The sequence below is a fragment of the Mustela nigripes genome, unplaced genomic scaffold, assembly GCF_022355385.1.
Source record: "Mustela nigripes isolate SB6536 unplaced genomic scaffold, MUSNIG.SB6536 HiC_scaffold_76, whole genome shotgun sequence".
NCBI classification, from domain to species: Eukaryota; Metazoa; Chordata; class Mammalia; order Carnivora; family Mustelidae; genus Mustela; species Mustela nigripes.
The window spans coordinates 3,163,448-3,177,737 of NW_026739491.1; the positions used below are offsets into that span (position 1 = coordinate 3,163,448).

At 51.6% G+C, this 14,290-nt stretch overlaps 1 protein-coding gene and 1 long non-coding RNA gene across 2 annotated transcripts in view; both read right to left on the reverse strand.

The window, feature by feature from the left end:
• The window catches only part of LOC132008235 (protein kinase C and casein kinase substrate in neurons protein 3), a 7,907-nt gene extending 6,198 nt beyond the window's left edge, over window positions 1-1,709 (reverse strand). The window contains exon 1 of the mRNA XM_059386731.1: window positions 1,588-1,709. The gene's annotated coding sequence lies outside the window, so the exon portion shown is untranslated. The remainder of the gene's footprint in view (window positions 1-1,587) is intronic.
• A 1,148-nt stretch (window positions 1,710-2,857) lies between these two features.
• On the reverse strand, window positions 2,858-14,203 carry LOC132008238 (uncharacterized). Its single transcript, XR_009401573.1, has 3 exons — window positions 14,115-14,203; window positions 4,873-4,925; window positions 2,858-3,155 (listed from the first exon to the last, which is right to left on the reverse strand). It is a non-coding gene; the product is annotated as an uncharacterized LOC132008238 (long non-coding RNA).
• Between the last annotated feature and the right edge of the window lie 87 nt (window positions 14,204-14,290).

Genomic DNA, 14,290 nt, shown 5'->3' on the forward strand with positions numbered 1-14,290 from the left:
TCAGAGCCTTGCTTCCTCTCATGTCTGCCCCATTCACCCAGAAAGAACTTGCCAACCAGATGGAGGGAAACAGAGCCACAGCCATAAATCACAGGGCCTTCGGAGCTGTCCCAGTCAGGCATCCAGGGACCTGGGCCCCCTGCCTGCTCCAGCCTCCAGGCTTGGGCTCCCGGGAGAGCTGCCCCCCACCCGTTCCCTCTCTCTGGCCCCAGAACAGAGCAAGCTGTGTATGCAGGGCTGGCACTGCTCCCTCCGGCCTCCCAGAGCAAACACAAGCCGGAGTCCCAGGCACAGCCAGGCCCCACAGCCCTGGCGGGATCTAGCTATGGGGGTGGGCCCTGAGTGCCATGAGGGGGCACCCTGTGCCTCCTAACTTCAGCAGAGACCCAGTCTGGTCTCCAGAATGCATCCTGCCACAGGCAAGAGCTTGGAAGGCAGAGAATGAATGCTTCCCAGCCCAAGTAGCCAGGACCTAGAGGACTTGCAGAAGTCTGCAGGGTGCTTGGCAGGGTCTCCTCAGAGTTGCGTGGGCCAAGGTAGAAGTCCTGAAACTCAGGGAAGACCCCACACTCCCTATCTAAGGCAGGTAGGTACCCACCCCCAACCTTCCAGAAGCTGGGGGCATGCCCTGGGAGGGAGCATGGCCATCCTGCCCTGCCCGTCCTCCTGAGTCACAGGCTGCGCCCAAGGGCTCCTGCCAGCAGCCCCTCCCCTCTGTCCCGTAGCCCGAGGATGCGGAGGCGCAGCTGGGGGCGGCCCATTGGTTCAGAGAGGGGTGCCTAGGCTAGAGTGGCTGGAAGCAGCAGCCAGAGCCGCCCCAGAGGGTGGGGGAAGGGGTGGCGCAGGGAAAGGGGAGGAGGCAGGGCCAGGGAGGGGCATAACAAAGGGGCACTTTTGGAAACCCGACCTGCCACCTGAGGTGCCTGCTCCCTGATGACGCACTCCAAACCCGGAGCCTCCACACCAAACTTCGGAGCCCAGTGGAGGCCCGTCTCTGGCCTCAACCCTTATGGACGGCGCCCTTCGACCGGCCCTCCTGCCGGCCCGGAGCTGCACAACTCGGAGCCGGTGGAGTCCACGCGGAGCGACCGGGCCAGGCCTAGCCATGGAGGCTCTAGGACTTCTTGGCCAAACTTGTTGAACTTGGTCTCGGCGGGGGTGGGGCCGGCCGGTCACCGCTGAGGGGAGGGGGCGCACCCTGCCCGGGCCAGCCGGGCCGTGGACTCCAGAAGGTGACCCGGGGCAGCGGCCCAGGAATTAGGGCTTTTTGCAAAGAGCGAGGGGTCCCCGGGGCGTTTGGGGGCCTTTGAGGAGCCCTCGGAGATGGTGTGGCCCTCCAGCCCCGACGCCTCCCTCTCCTCCACCGGCCTGGGAAATCGGGGGGGGGGGGGGTGCGGCGCCGCAGATAAGACACCCCCTCGGCTCGGGGGCAGCTCTTCCCGTCCTCGCGCGGAGTAGTAGGGTAGCCGGGAGCTCCCAGGACGGGAGTCGGTCCCACTACAAACTTCAGGAGCCGAAGGAGAGGGCGGGATCGACTCGCGGCTCCCGCCGCCGCCTCCCCGCGGTTCCCGCCCGGGCAGCACTCACCGCGTCCTTCCTGGGCGTCTCGGCGGGTGGGGGTCCGGCCACGCTCCGGCCGGAGTCCTGCCGCTCCCGGGCCGGGGCCACCGCCTCCCGGAGCGCGCCCGGCCCTCCCCCGGGAAGCCCGGCCCCCGGCCCCGCCCTCTCTTCGCCGCTGCGGCCCCAACCCTACCCGCCAGAGGCTGGGGCGCGGGGGCTGCAGGCATCGCGGCGACCGGCGGCTCCCGGAGCACTGGCCGCGGGGTATCGGCTCCCACGGGAGAAGCGCCAGGCCTCGCTTCCCAGGGTGGCACCGCTCGGGCAAAGCGAGTCGGATTTCGGCTTTGCCCCTCCCGGCCTTTGCAGAGCCTGGGAGACAGACCCGTGGAAGCGGGAAGAGATCGGGCCTGCCCGGGTACCCCTTGGAGGGAGGACTGGGGGCTACACTGCCTTAGTATTTCTTTGCTGGCCACATCTTTCTTATACGTTAGTTCTGTCGAGGCTCACAGTCACCACCTTTTAAGCATTAGGGTTCCCATTGTACGGGTGCGGAAACTGAGGCCCACAGACCTTCAGCAGCTTGCAAAAGATCTGTAGTCCGGCAAGACCTGGATTCCAGAACCGTGCCCTTTCCCTGCACAGCCCGCCTGCCAATCTGAGGACTGCGTCTAACACACGGTGGGGGTGGGGCAAAAAGGCACGAGCTCCTCCCCCTCTGTGTTCTTAGTCCCAGATTTTGTACCACGATTCATTCTTAAATCCCTTCGGCCCTCCACTCCCCCCTTTTGTCAGTCACCAGCTTTGGTAGATTTTTCCAGATCGCCACGCTGCCACCCCTCCCTTAATAAGTCCCTTCTCTCTCACCGTCTTTGCCCCCACCCTGGGATTTTTCGCAGCCTGCCTGTCTGTTATTTATATCCACTGGAGCGGTCCAAGAATGTTCCGAGGCTGACCTAATCGCCACCTGCTTGGCCTCTCCGTCCCTCCCGATCCCTCCTGGGCCGGGAGAGCCAGCGACCGAGCCCTCCGCCTGGCAGGAGAGAGCGGCCGCGGGTTAGCAGGGTCTAACGCCCCGGGTGCTCAGAGGGTCCTGGTGGCGCAAAGTCGCTGTGGATGGGAAAGCCCCAGGGGCTCGGAGGAGTGAGCCCTCAGGGGGGCGGCGTGGCGCTCTGGGAAGCCAAAGGCCTAGTGGTTCTCTCTCCAGCACGTACTCTTCGTCCCCACTCCCCGCCCCATTACCACTCCCTGAGGAGTGTGAGTGCATGTGCGCGGATTTTTAAATCGCAGCTTTAAAAATAGAAAAACTATGTTCCTGAATCCGACAGGAACCGCTCATGCGTTCTTTATGCAGCCAAATCCGCTCACAAAATGGAAAAGGGCCCTTAAGAGAATGAATGAGGGTAATTTCAGATGGTGGTATTAGCTGCTGACTGAGCTGCCCCCCAACCCCGTCCTGGTGGGAGGGTCAGACTCTGGGCAGCCAGGGCGCAAAGCGTTGGGCAAATCCTACCTGAGGAATGGATCCTGGCCTTGGCGCTCACGGGGTGTGTACCCAGCAGGATGTGGCTTCTGAAACCAGCTGCAACACCCAGTCTCTGTTGGGGCATGAAAAAGTCACTTTTTTCCATATTTCTGTTTCTACCTCTATGAAACATGACGGGTGACCCAGCTGACCTCCCAAATGGACCATGTACCCCCAGCTAATTACTGATTGTAAAAGCTGTAAGTGAGAGGAGCTGGGCTAATCTATAATGACAGCCCTACTGTTCTGTATTATTTTAAATCAGTTAACATCCCACCTAGTGCCTGGGGGCCTGTAGGCACCTAGACAGAAAGTGTGAAAACACAAGAATGAAATTAATTGCAGGAACCGCCTATTAAAACCCCATTAAAATTAAAGGCCGCAAGCCAGACTGGTATCTGGGAAAGCAGGGCCAGAGAGAGGTTCAGAAAACAGGGCTGTTCCTCAGATCACAAGGAGAAGGGGATATGGAATGGAAAGCATCTGGCTTCTCTTAGATTCCAATCTGGAGGCAGAAAGCAGAAATATTGCAGCTGATTTTAATTGCCCCTAAGGTAAGGTAGGGAGAAAAAATAAACTAAAGCCCAGAGCATACGGGGCTGCTTTAAAGGTTAAAGGAGACAGAGCTGCCTTTGGAAAACCAACCCCCTTCTATCCCAGGCTATCCCCGGGGCTCAGATTTCTATGCTCTGCGGCCAGAGAGCCCCTGCATACTCATACGGCTCTATCCCAGCAACACTGCACTAGAACAGAGTTCAAGATGAGATGCCCAAGGTCAGAGGTTGGATAGACAGAAACCGAGGGAGGCAGCCTGGCTCAGGGTGCCAGGTGGCAGATGGGTCCGAAGCCTAAGCTTGCAACACTCACACACTCGCTCACCTTGAGTTTCTGGAATGTCCTAACCACTGCACCTTTATTTGTTTATTTATTCATTCAGTCATCCAGTCGAGAAATCATTTGAATTTTTGTTCTATGCTGAGCCCTCTACTAGGTATTGAGAATACAAGATAAATAAGGCACAGTCTTAAATGTAGGCTAATGATACAGTGTGGGTAGGAAGTACTTTGGGAAAATAGAGCCAGAAGAGACCACCTTTCACTGGGTGATGACACTTGATGAGGCTTGAGGAGCAGGAATTAGTCATGCGAGGAGGCATTGTAGACAGGATCACAGGATGTGCCAAGCCCCAGAGGTGTTAGCATATGACTTGGTGATCCAGCAATTTCGCTTTTTGGAATCTACCCTAGACAAACATGAGTAGAAGTGCAGAAAAAGGTACAAGGATGTTTGCATGTAGTGTTGTTTGCAGTAAGGGAAGACTGGAAGCAAATTTCCATCGAGAGACTGCTGGCTGGCAGGTCACCGGGGTGCACAGGTCAGACAGTGCAGAGACGCCCTGGCCCAGGGACTCCCTCCAGGGACACAGTGGTGGGACATGGTGGTGGGACCCAAGCCTTGACTCTCAGAGTAGCCCATCAGCCACCTCAGCCGCTTAAAAAAATCCTGTATATATACCAGAGATTTGGAAATAAGGATAAACACCAAAGTGCAGGAGGGGGGAAAAATAGTTGAATAACCTAGAGTTCATTCATGAGATGGCTAAACTCTGCAGCACCTGAAGCTCAGGTAGATGGAGATGTGTTCTTTTTTTTTTTTTTTTTTAAAGATTTATTTGAGAGAGAGAGTGCAGGGGGAGGGGCAGAGGCTGAGCACAGAGCCTAACTCAGGGCTCGATCTCATGACCCTGAGATCATAACCCGAGCCAAAACAAGAATAGGATACTTTACCACCTGAGCCACCCAGATGTCCTGAGATGTGTTCTTATATGAAGAGCTCCAAGACCCTGTAGAACAAAAAGAACAAAATGCAGAACACACCGAAAAATATTTGGAGAATATATACCAAAATGATTTTGGTGGCTATCACTAGGGAGAGGGCTAGAATTGGTAAAAGATATTTTTGGAGCATTAGGAAATGAGCAGTGAGCATGTACTTATATGTAAATTGTACAATGAAGAGTTTTTGGGAAATTGTCTAACACAGGGCTGTCCAAATGGAATTTTCCGCAAGGACGATGTTGTATAGCTGCACTGCCCCGTACAGCAACCACTAGCCACTTGTAGTTAGGAACTGGATTTTTAAGTTCATTTAATTTTAGTTAGTTAAAATGTAACAGCCACACGTGGCTAGTGGCAACTGTATTGGGCAGTTCCCATCTAAAATTTCTAGAGCATTGAGTTCAAGACGGGGTGGAGATGGAAGATGAAGCTGGAGAATGAGTAGAGACTGAACAGTAACTCGCAAGTTGGGCTGGGGAGCTCGGACTTTATCCTATACGCGGTGAGAAGTGTGCGTGGGAGGGGCTGGAGGAGATTTATCTGAAGAGGTCTGGCAGGCAGCCCCCAGAAGGGCAGAGGAGAGCAGGCAGAAGGCTACAGGCAGGCTTTATCTTTCTGGAAGGCAGCTGTGTTACTCTTCGTGGCCTCTGGACCTTGCCCCAGCATTCCTGATGGGCAACTGAGTAAAAGATTCTGGTTCAACAGCTATGTTCTTTTTTTTTTTAAGATTTCATTTATTTATTTGACGGACGGAGATCACAAGTAGGCAGAGAAGCAGGCAGAGAGAGAGGTGGAAGCAGGCTCCCCACCGAGCAGAGAACCTGATGCGGGGCTCCATCCCAGGACCCTGAGATCATGACCTGAGCTGAAGGCAGAGGCTTTAACCCACTGAACCACCCAGGCGCCCCCAACAGCTATGTTCTTAAGATCTCAGGCAACCCCAGGTAGAAAAAACTGGTGGGAGTTATCGAAGGGAGGCAACTTCAGTGGGGGAAAATGTTCTGGGCAGGAAGAACAGCAGACAGAAGGCATTAGAGTAAAAATGCATAGCAGGCTTCTGGGGCCCGTGGAGAAACCTTCTCCAGGTCAGGAATTTGCCCGGGGCAGATTCTTTGGAAGGTGCCCCAAGTTGCCAAGGCCCAGCCCAGGTGTCAGCTCAGTAAGCTGAGGGTTCTGCCCAGGAAGCCTGCGGGTTGGTTTGGTCCCTCCTCTGAAGTCCCCTGGGGGCCTCCTGATTGGCCAGAGAGGAATTCTTGCGGATGGTCCGTTTATTTAGCTGACTTTCAAGGAATATCCACGATGCCAGACACTAGCCTGGGTGCTTGGTCCACAATGTAAACATAGCAGACATGCTCCTTGGCTTTGTGGGGTTTTCCACTAAAACCAAATAAAGGCCTGAATAGGGATTTACAAATCGTGATTAAGTTTCTAAAGGCAAAAAGCTTTTAAGATACAGGGCTCTGAGAGAACAGGAGAAGCATAATTTCAATGACGGGAGGGTCAGAGAAGATCTCTTTCAGGAAGTGTCAGCTTCTCTACCCCCAAACAGCCCAACAGACCCCAAAAGACAAATGGAAGTTAGCGGGGTGAAGAGGGAACCTGGGAGAGAGCATGCTACATGACAGGACTAACGTGTACAAAGGCCCAGAAATGGGAACTTGACCTCCTGGGAAAGAAGGCAGAGTGGGTGGGGTGTGGTAAGAGGTCGAGGGTAAGGTAAGAGAGGAGGACTGCAACCTGAACACTGCAGGCTTTGTTCTACTCTGAGTGCAGAATTTAAGCAGAGGAGTGACGGAGTGTCTTTCTGGAGAACAGGGCACCAAAAAACAGGATGGATGGCCCAGGAGCAAAGAATGGTTTTCACATTTTACTTATTTATTTTTTTAATTTTTTTTATTTGGTGGAGAGTGAAATCGAGAGAGATCACAGAGGGAGAGGGAGAGGGCAAGCAGACTCCCCACCGAGCAGAGAGCTAGATGCAAGACTCTATTCCAGGACCCCAGGATCATGACCTGAGTCGAAGGCAGATGCTTAACCGACTGAGCCACCCAGGTGTCCCAGTTTTCACATCTTTTAAATGGTTGAAAAGAATCAAAAGAAAGGGGCGCCTGGGTGGCTCAGTGGGTTAAAGCCTCTGCCTTCGGCTCAGGTCATGATCCCAGGGTCCTGGGATCGAGTCCTGCATCAGGCTCTCTGGTCAGCGGGGAGCCTGCTTCCTCCTCTCTTTGCCTACTTGTGATCTCTGTCTGTCCAATAAATAAGGAAAATCTTTAAAAAAAGAAATCAAAAGATAAAGCTTTGGTGATATGTGAAGATTTTAAGGACAAATTTCAGTGTCCATAAAGTTTTACTGGAACAGAGTCACACACCCTCGTTCACATATAGTCTATGATTGCTTCTGCACTGGAGTGGCAGAGTGGAGTCATTGCAATGGGGATCACAGGGGCAGAAAAGCCTAAAATGTTTGCTGTCAACCCCTTTACACATAAACCATGTGGCCAGTGTGTTAGAGGGAGACAAACAGAGGGAGACCATTTAGGGAGCCACTTCGGTCATCCAAGTACCAGGGACAGGGGTTATTCTAGGACAGTGGTCTGCAGCTGCTCAATATAGGAACTGAAGAATTATCTGGGGGGAGGAATCGATGGGGAGTCAAACTTGCTGATGGGTTAAGTGTGGATGGTGAGGGAGAGAGACATATCAAAATGAATCCCAGCCTGTGATCTTGGATTGGGTTCCAGACCAGAGAAGGACATGACTGGGGCACTTGGCAAAATTTGAATAAAGTTTATTGATTGGATAATAGTGTCATTAGTACTAATTTTCTCTCTCTTTTTTTTAAGTAAGCTTTATGCCCAACATGGGGCTTGAACTCATGACCTCTGAGATCAAGAGTTCCAGGCTTCCCAGATGGAGCCAGCCAGAAAATCCACAGTTCTCTCCTCTTGATCATTGCATTGTACTTAGATCTGATGTTACCCACAGGAAATTCTTTATAACCTTTTCTCGACTCTTTCCAAGTCTGAAATTCTGTCCAAGTGAAAAGATTAAACATAAAACAAAAATGACTCAAGGGTGTTTACCTTGAGTTTCGGCACAGAAATGCCATTTATGGAGGCAGCGGAAATGCGAAAAAGGCAGAAGAGCAGAAAATCAGGACTTCTCTTTTGGACACAGTAGCGTGAGATGCTGAGATGGCCAAGTGGGTGCGTCAAGAAGGCCGGGCCGGACGTTACTGTGGGCATCGCCCGTGAACCAGAGGAAGGTGGAGAAATTGTGCCACTCAGCCTCCGAGTGGGAGTTCTGTGCCTGAGGTGTGGCCAGCCAAGGCGGTCCCCCCAGGGGGGCCACGGGGGCACACATGCATGGAGTGTCTGCGGCACAGCCGGCATTGTGTTTGGCCCTCTGGCACCCACCCTGTGACAACCCTATCCAGTGGGCCTCCTTCTTCCGCATTTCCAAAGGAGGGAACCCGCTCAGAGAGGTGTTAAGATTCACTCAAAGACACAGCAAGGAGGTGGGAATGTGAGAGCTGTCTGAGCCCAGCCTCAGGGAGCCATTCTCCCCTTGGTGATGCTGAACATCCCCCGCAGAGATCGGGGCTGTATTAGTTTCCATGGGCTAACAAAGTACCCCCAGACTAGGGGTCTCAGAACAACAGAAATATCTCCTCTTAGAGTTCTGGAGGCCAGAAATCAAGGTATCGGCAGGGCTGTGCTGTCCCTCCCAAGGCTCTGGGGGGTTATCAGTCCTCACCCTTCTCCTAGCTTCTGGAAGCTGCCAGCAATCTGGAAGTCTGGCAATCTGGGCGCATAGCTGTGTCACTCCCATCTCTGCCTCTGTCTTCACATTGTCGTCTCTGTGTGCCTGTCTCTCCGCCTGTGTCTCAGTCGCCCTCTGCCTCACTGTTTTTATTTTATTTTTTTACTCTTTTCATTTATTTTTTTGGAAGTCTAGTTGACACACAATGTTACATTAGTTTCAGGTGTACAACAGCGATTCCTCAACTCAACACCTTATGCTCTGGTTTGTGGTGGTGATTGTTGTCTATAATTGAAGCATGGTTGACACACAAGGTTCTATGATCTCGGCCTTGCTCATACAAAGATGCTTACTACTGGGTTTAAGACCTACTCAGATCATCCAGGAGGCTCTCCTCATCTGAAGACCCTTGACAACGTCTACAAAGATCTTTTTTTTTCTAGATAACATTCACAGGTTCTGGGAATTTGGATACGGGTTTTTCTTTTCAGGGACCACGACTCAACCCAGCTCACCAGCCTGGAGGAGGCCACAGCTGTTAGCCTGGGAAATCTAGTAAAATAGAGCCTGAACTTAAAAAAAAGTAGGCTGCCTTTCAGAGATGTCGTCCCCCAGTTTCGCTAACATGCCTCTTCACAGAATAGCCCAGCAGCTTCCATGCCACCCACACGAATGTGGCTTGGCAGGCAGCCTCGAATTGCGACAAAACTCTCAGACTCTGGGGCTTTATGACACAGGGAAAGCCGAGCACAGCGGGGAACGTGCCATGTGTCTGCGGGGATGTTCGCTGATCGTCTGAAGCTCTGGGGAGGGTGTGAGTGGATTCGTCACAAGAGAACCTCCTCCCAGGCATCGGCTTCACCGCAAAGAACCACAGCTACCCAAGCAGCCCACCACCTTCCTCTACAGACAGAAACTTAGGGGCACCTGGGTGGCTCAGTGGGTAAGCCTCTGCCTTCAGCTCAGGTCATGATCCCAGCCTCCTGGGATTGAGTCCTGCATTGGGCTCCTTGCTCAGCAGGGAGCCTGTTTTCCCCTCTGTTTGCCTTTCCCTGTGCTTGTGTTCTCTGTCTCTGACAAACAAATAAAATAAAATAAGAAAGAAAAGAAACTTAGCGGCGGTTCCTTGGGCCATTTTGTCCATGCTCTGGGAGGGAGTGACCATGCCAGGGACACTGATGTCCCTGTAGGGACAGGAGCCAAGGCGGGGCAGTGGAGGCTGGAGTGGGAGGAGGGGAATGTAAGGGGAATAGAAATGCAGCCGCCCCAGTCCCACGAGCATGGGATTCATCCAGCCATAGGCAACTGGCTTGGCTCTGCCACAGACAGAAGCATTTATATTTATGCCACTGGGGAGTTTTGGGGAGTCTTTGGAAGACAGTGAGAATTCACTGCCAGAATTCAAACCCCTGCTTTCCAATTCTCTGCTCCCTGCTCTTCCCACGATGGCCACCTGCCTGGTGCGAGCTCTTGAGGACGGCAAAGAGCTTCTTCACCACCTTGTTTAGATCTTATCGTTCAATAACATATTGCCAGGAGATTTTACAGCAGCTTCTATTTCTAGAGCACTTTACAGTCCGTGCAGCACTTCCACACAGATTCTCAGCCCTCTGGCAGGCGCCCTGCAAAGCTGGCCGCCTAGGGAAGTTTCCTGGCATCCCACACCTCTGGTTTTGCACGACAGGATATTGATTTAGAGTGTGGATGGTGTCTCATGCCCCACAGCAAAGACAGAAGGTGGGGAGGGTTTTTGGTTGTTTTTGTTTTGTTTTGGTTTGGTTGGTTTTTTTTTTTTTGTATTTACACAGCTGTCTGACACTTCCAAAGCCAGGCCCAATTGTATTTTTTTAAATGGAGCTATTCCCTAGGGGGTGGGAGCCAGTTTTCTCACTTAGCACTATTCCAGAATTAATTCCTATTTGGGCACTGAACTATGTATCAGAGATGCCAAGGAACAAGAACTCCGAGAGGCCGTATTCGGTCGGCTTCCGAGCCTTGAGGAGGAATTTTAAACTTCAGTTCCCTGCGAGCTCGGCGGAATGTTTGAGGCTGTCATTTGCAAACCACTGAATGCAGGAACTGTGTGTGGGAAGCCCGCACACACCATCCTCGTGGATTATGGATGGTTTCGCAGACTCAGCAGAATGTTTGGATCCATAGACGGCTTGATCAGAATCAGTCATGTTCCGGCCTGCACCAGACAGATGATTCCTACTGGATGGAAATTTCCCACAAGGAGGCCAGAGTGGAAAGCCCTCACTGGTTCCTGTTGCTTTAACAGCAGCTCACAGGATCCCAGGTTTTAAAAAACTGGAAGGGATCTGAAAGGCCACTGAGTACCGCTTCTTGACTTCGGGATGATGAAACTTAGAGAGAAGTGAAAGGAGGAACCCAAGAGACATCATCTAAGAACAGTGCTCTTTCCTCTGTGCCATACTCCTTGTTCCAGAAAACACACATGCCCCATGTCATTTTGCAGATCAAAGAAAATGCCATAACTTGGGGTCATGCTTGTGGTCTGCCCAGCTTCCAGTGTGAACACGAGACCTTCCTTTGCTATCACCAGCAGCTTTTGAATGAATTGCCTTGTGATGCCTTATGTCAAAGGTAGTGTCACAGATGAGACCAAAACATCTATAAACAGGGCTTCATAGCACAGCCTCTCTGTGGCAGGAAACCAAAGTCGTTCTACACCATTCACCTCCGTATCAGATGGGCAGCATCAAAAAAATCTGCATTAAATACTTTTGTCCATCTGCCCAATGGTTCATCAGATGGAAATGGAGGACATTAAGTGCCTAGACAGTTGTTTTCTTGGTGAAACACGGCAAAACCTAGGGTAGGAATGCCCCAAAGCAGAGCTTGAAACAAAAACGCTTTCCTGGCATGTTCAAGGTGGGTTTCCACTACTCACGCATGATTGTTTTTGTGGTTTTTGTGTGTGTGTGTGTGTGTGTTTTTTTAATTCACCATGGAAAACCTCCCCCTATCCTAAAAACAGACTCTGGGAAATCCTGGCATTAAGCAGAACATTTCCTCTGCTCATGAATCCATCACGGCTAATTATTGCTTCCTTGCCTTCCTATTTCCTACCCTCTGTCTGGAATATCTTCCCCCACCCCACCCATCTCTCAAGATTCAGCTTAAGTGGGCCCCTTCTCTGGGAAAACTTTTTTTTAAAAAACAATTTTATTTTATTTATTTTAAAGATTTTATTTATTTATTTATTTGACAGACAAAGATCACAAGTAGGCAGAGAGACAGGCAGAGAGAGAGAGAGAGAAGGCAGCAGGCTCCCCATTCAGCAGAGAGCCCGATGCCCGGCTCGATCCCAGTTACCTGAGACCATGACCTGAGCCAAAGGCAGAGGCCTAACCCACTGTACCACCCAGACGCCCCTGGGAAAACTTTTTTGACACTGTTCATTTTTACCACCCTCCATGCTGACTTAGTGTCCTCTTTCTGTACCAACCCCCAGCCCTGCCTAAACCCAAAGCTTCCTCTCTCACCAAGCTCATCACACCCAGTTGTAGCTGTAGGATTACCTACCTGTCTGTCCCACCATAAAAAGCACACTCCATAGGGGCAAAGAGCATTTTTCATTTCAGCATTCTCTTTCACTGGAATAGTTGCCAGGGACAGAGTAGGTTTTGATAAATAGAATTTATCAAAATAGAATTCAGTAGAATTAATGAAATCTGAATTCTGCCTGCCTTTCAACCTCCCCCTCCATCTGGTCTCTGGGAACAGATCCTCGATATGACCAACTTCTCCTCTTCAAGCTGCCTCCTACCCTACTCATAAACGTCAATGCCTCCAATTCAAACACCATCAAGAACACCTCTGTAGTTGAACTTGGGGTGTATTGCTCAATGCAACAGAGAATGCATACAGTGGAACATCTCTGTTAGGTCTTGGGAAGGACTTGTAGATTTGGCTTGTGTTGGATGATTTGGATAAGGGAAGTGGGGGCATTGCTCTGGATTGGAGGCTGTCAGAAAATGGGGGTGATTCTATGAAGGGTATAAATAAATCTATGAAGCAAAAGGAAAGCTAGAGCTGTGATTGGCAAAGAAGCTGCTTCCATATTAGCCAAACTAATAGGGCAAAGTCTGGTTATTTTTGTGGTTTGGACAATATTCTTACTTCTGCCTGTGTTCAGACATGAGTGATCATGTTTTTGTCTTGATCGATCATGGTCACAGAGTGGCCTTGTCTGGTGTTGTTTTGTGCAATTGTTTATTTCGACAGAACACCAAGGTCTAGCTGATCTATCAAGCCAGATCCCAGGTGCCAGGGGCTGCTTCTCTTTCCTCATAACTTTATACCCATTCCTAACCTTACCAAGCTGTACCCCTACCTAGAATGCTCTTCTCCCTACTCTGGCCAAACCCTACTTACATTCACATTGAACTCCACAAAATCCCACCTTCCCTGTGAGGTTTCCCAAAATACTTCTTTCTCATTAGGTAATCGTTTCTGAATGCCTCCAATAGTCTTGGCCGGCATGCCACGATTTAGGATACAACCACCTTCTCTCTGGAATGGTTTTACTTGTTTCACATGTATTGTTCTTCTCTGCTCAGTGAGGGCAGGGTCATTTCTTACATTTTGGCATACCCCCCTCCAACTGAGAAACTTGCTGAGGTGGAACAAATGGCTGGTCTGAGTAAAGGGGGTGAGTCTGCTTCTGGGACACAGCTCTGAAAACAGCTACGAGCCAGCAGGGAGAAGCCACCAGCTTGCCTTTCCCCTTTCTAACACTCTGACCTTATCTTTCCATCTTCCCATCAGGAAACCATGTTCGGATTTTTCTTTCGGAGCATTCATTTCTTCCCAAGGGTTGTTTTTGGAAATGTCTTCTGTCCCCACCTGTCCGTGAGCGCAGGACCTTCCGTTAATGCATTGCTGTCTCCTCTCGCCCTTCCACAGCGCCCGGACGGAGTTTAGCAAGAAGGAAAGGCCCCGCGGTCCTCCACTAACCGCAGCTCCTGTGTGGCTCGTCGCAGAGTCAGAAACGTCCGAACTGTCTCTGCCGGGGCCGGGCAGAGAGTCACCTACCTAGGAGAGTCAATGCCTTGGCCTCTGGCTTAAATCAGGACACAAGACCTCTCACCCCGGTTAGCCTGCACGTCCTCCCGCTCATTACTCCCTACGCCGACACCCCGCAGCTTTGGGGAAACCGTAGTTAGGAGCTGCAAGTTTCAACCACTCTGCACAGAGAAGCAGAGATTCCGGGCAGCTGAGGAAACAGAAGGACTCGATCCCTACCGCGAAGCCGGCTGGCGGGAAAAGGTTTGATTTCCATCGCGGGGGGTCGGGTAGCTTTCTACAAAGCTTTCTATCGCCAGAAACAGCCAATCCTAAAGCCCGAGAGGACCTGAACACCAATTAAAAGTCAGAGGAGGCGGAGCCGAAGCCTTGATTGGTACCTGGTCTCCTGGGGAACCAGCGGAGGCCGGGCAGCGCGGATTCTGAAGAGGCTTCAAGTTGGGTGGCCTCGCGGTGGCGGCCATCTTTATTTCTGGCAGATCAGCTGACGGGCACAAGTTGGCCCAGCACGTAGGCTCCATCCCGTTTCCCTAGGGAGCCCCCGAGCTCCTCCCCT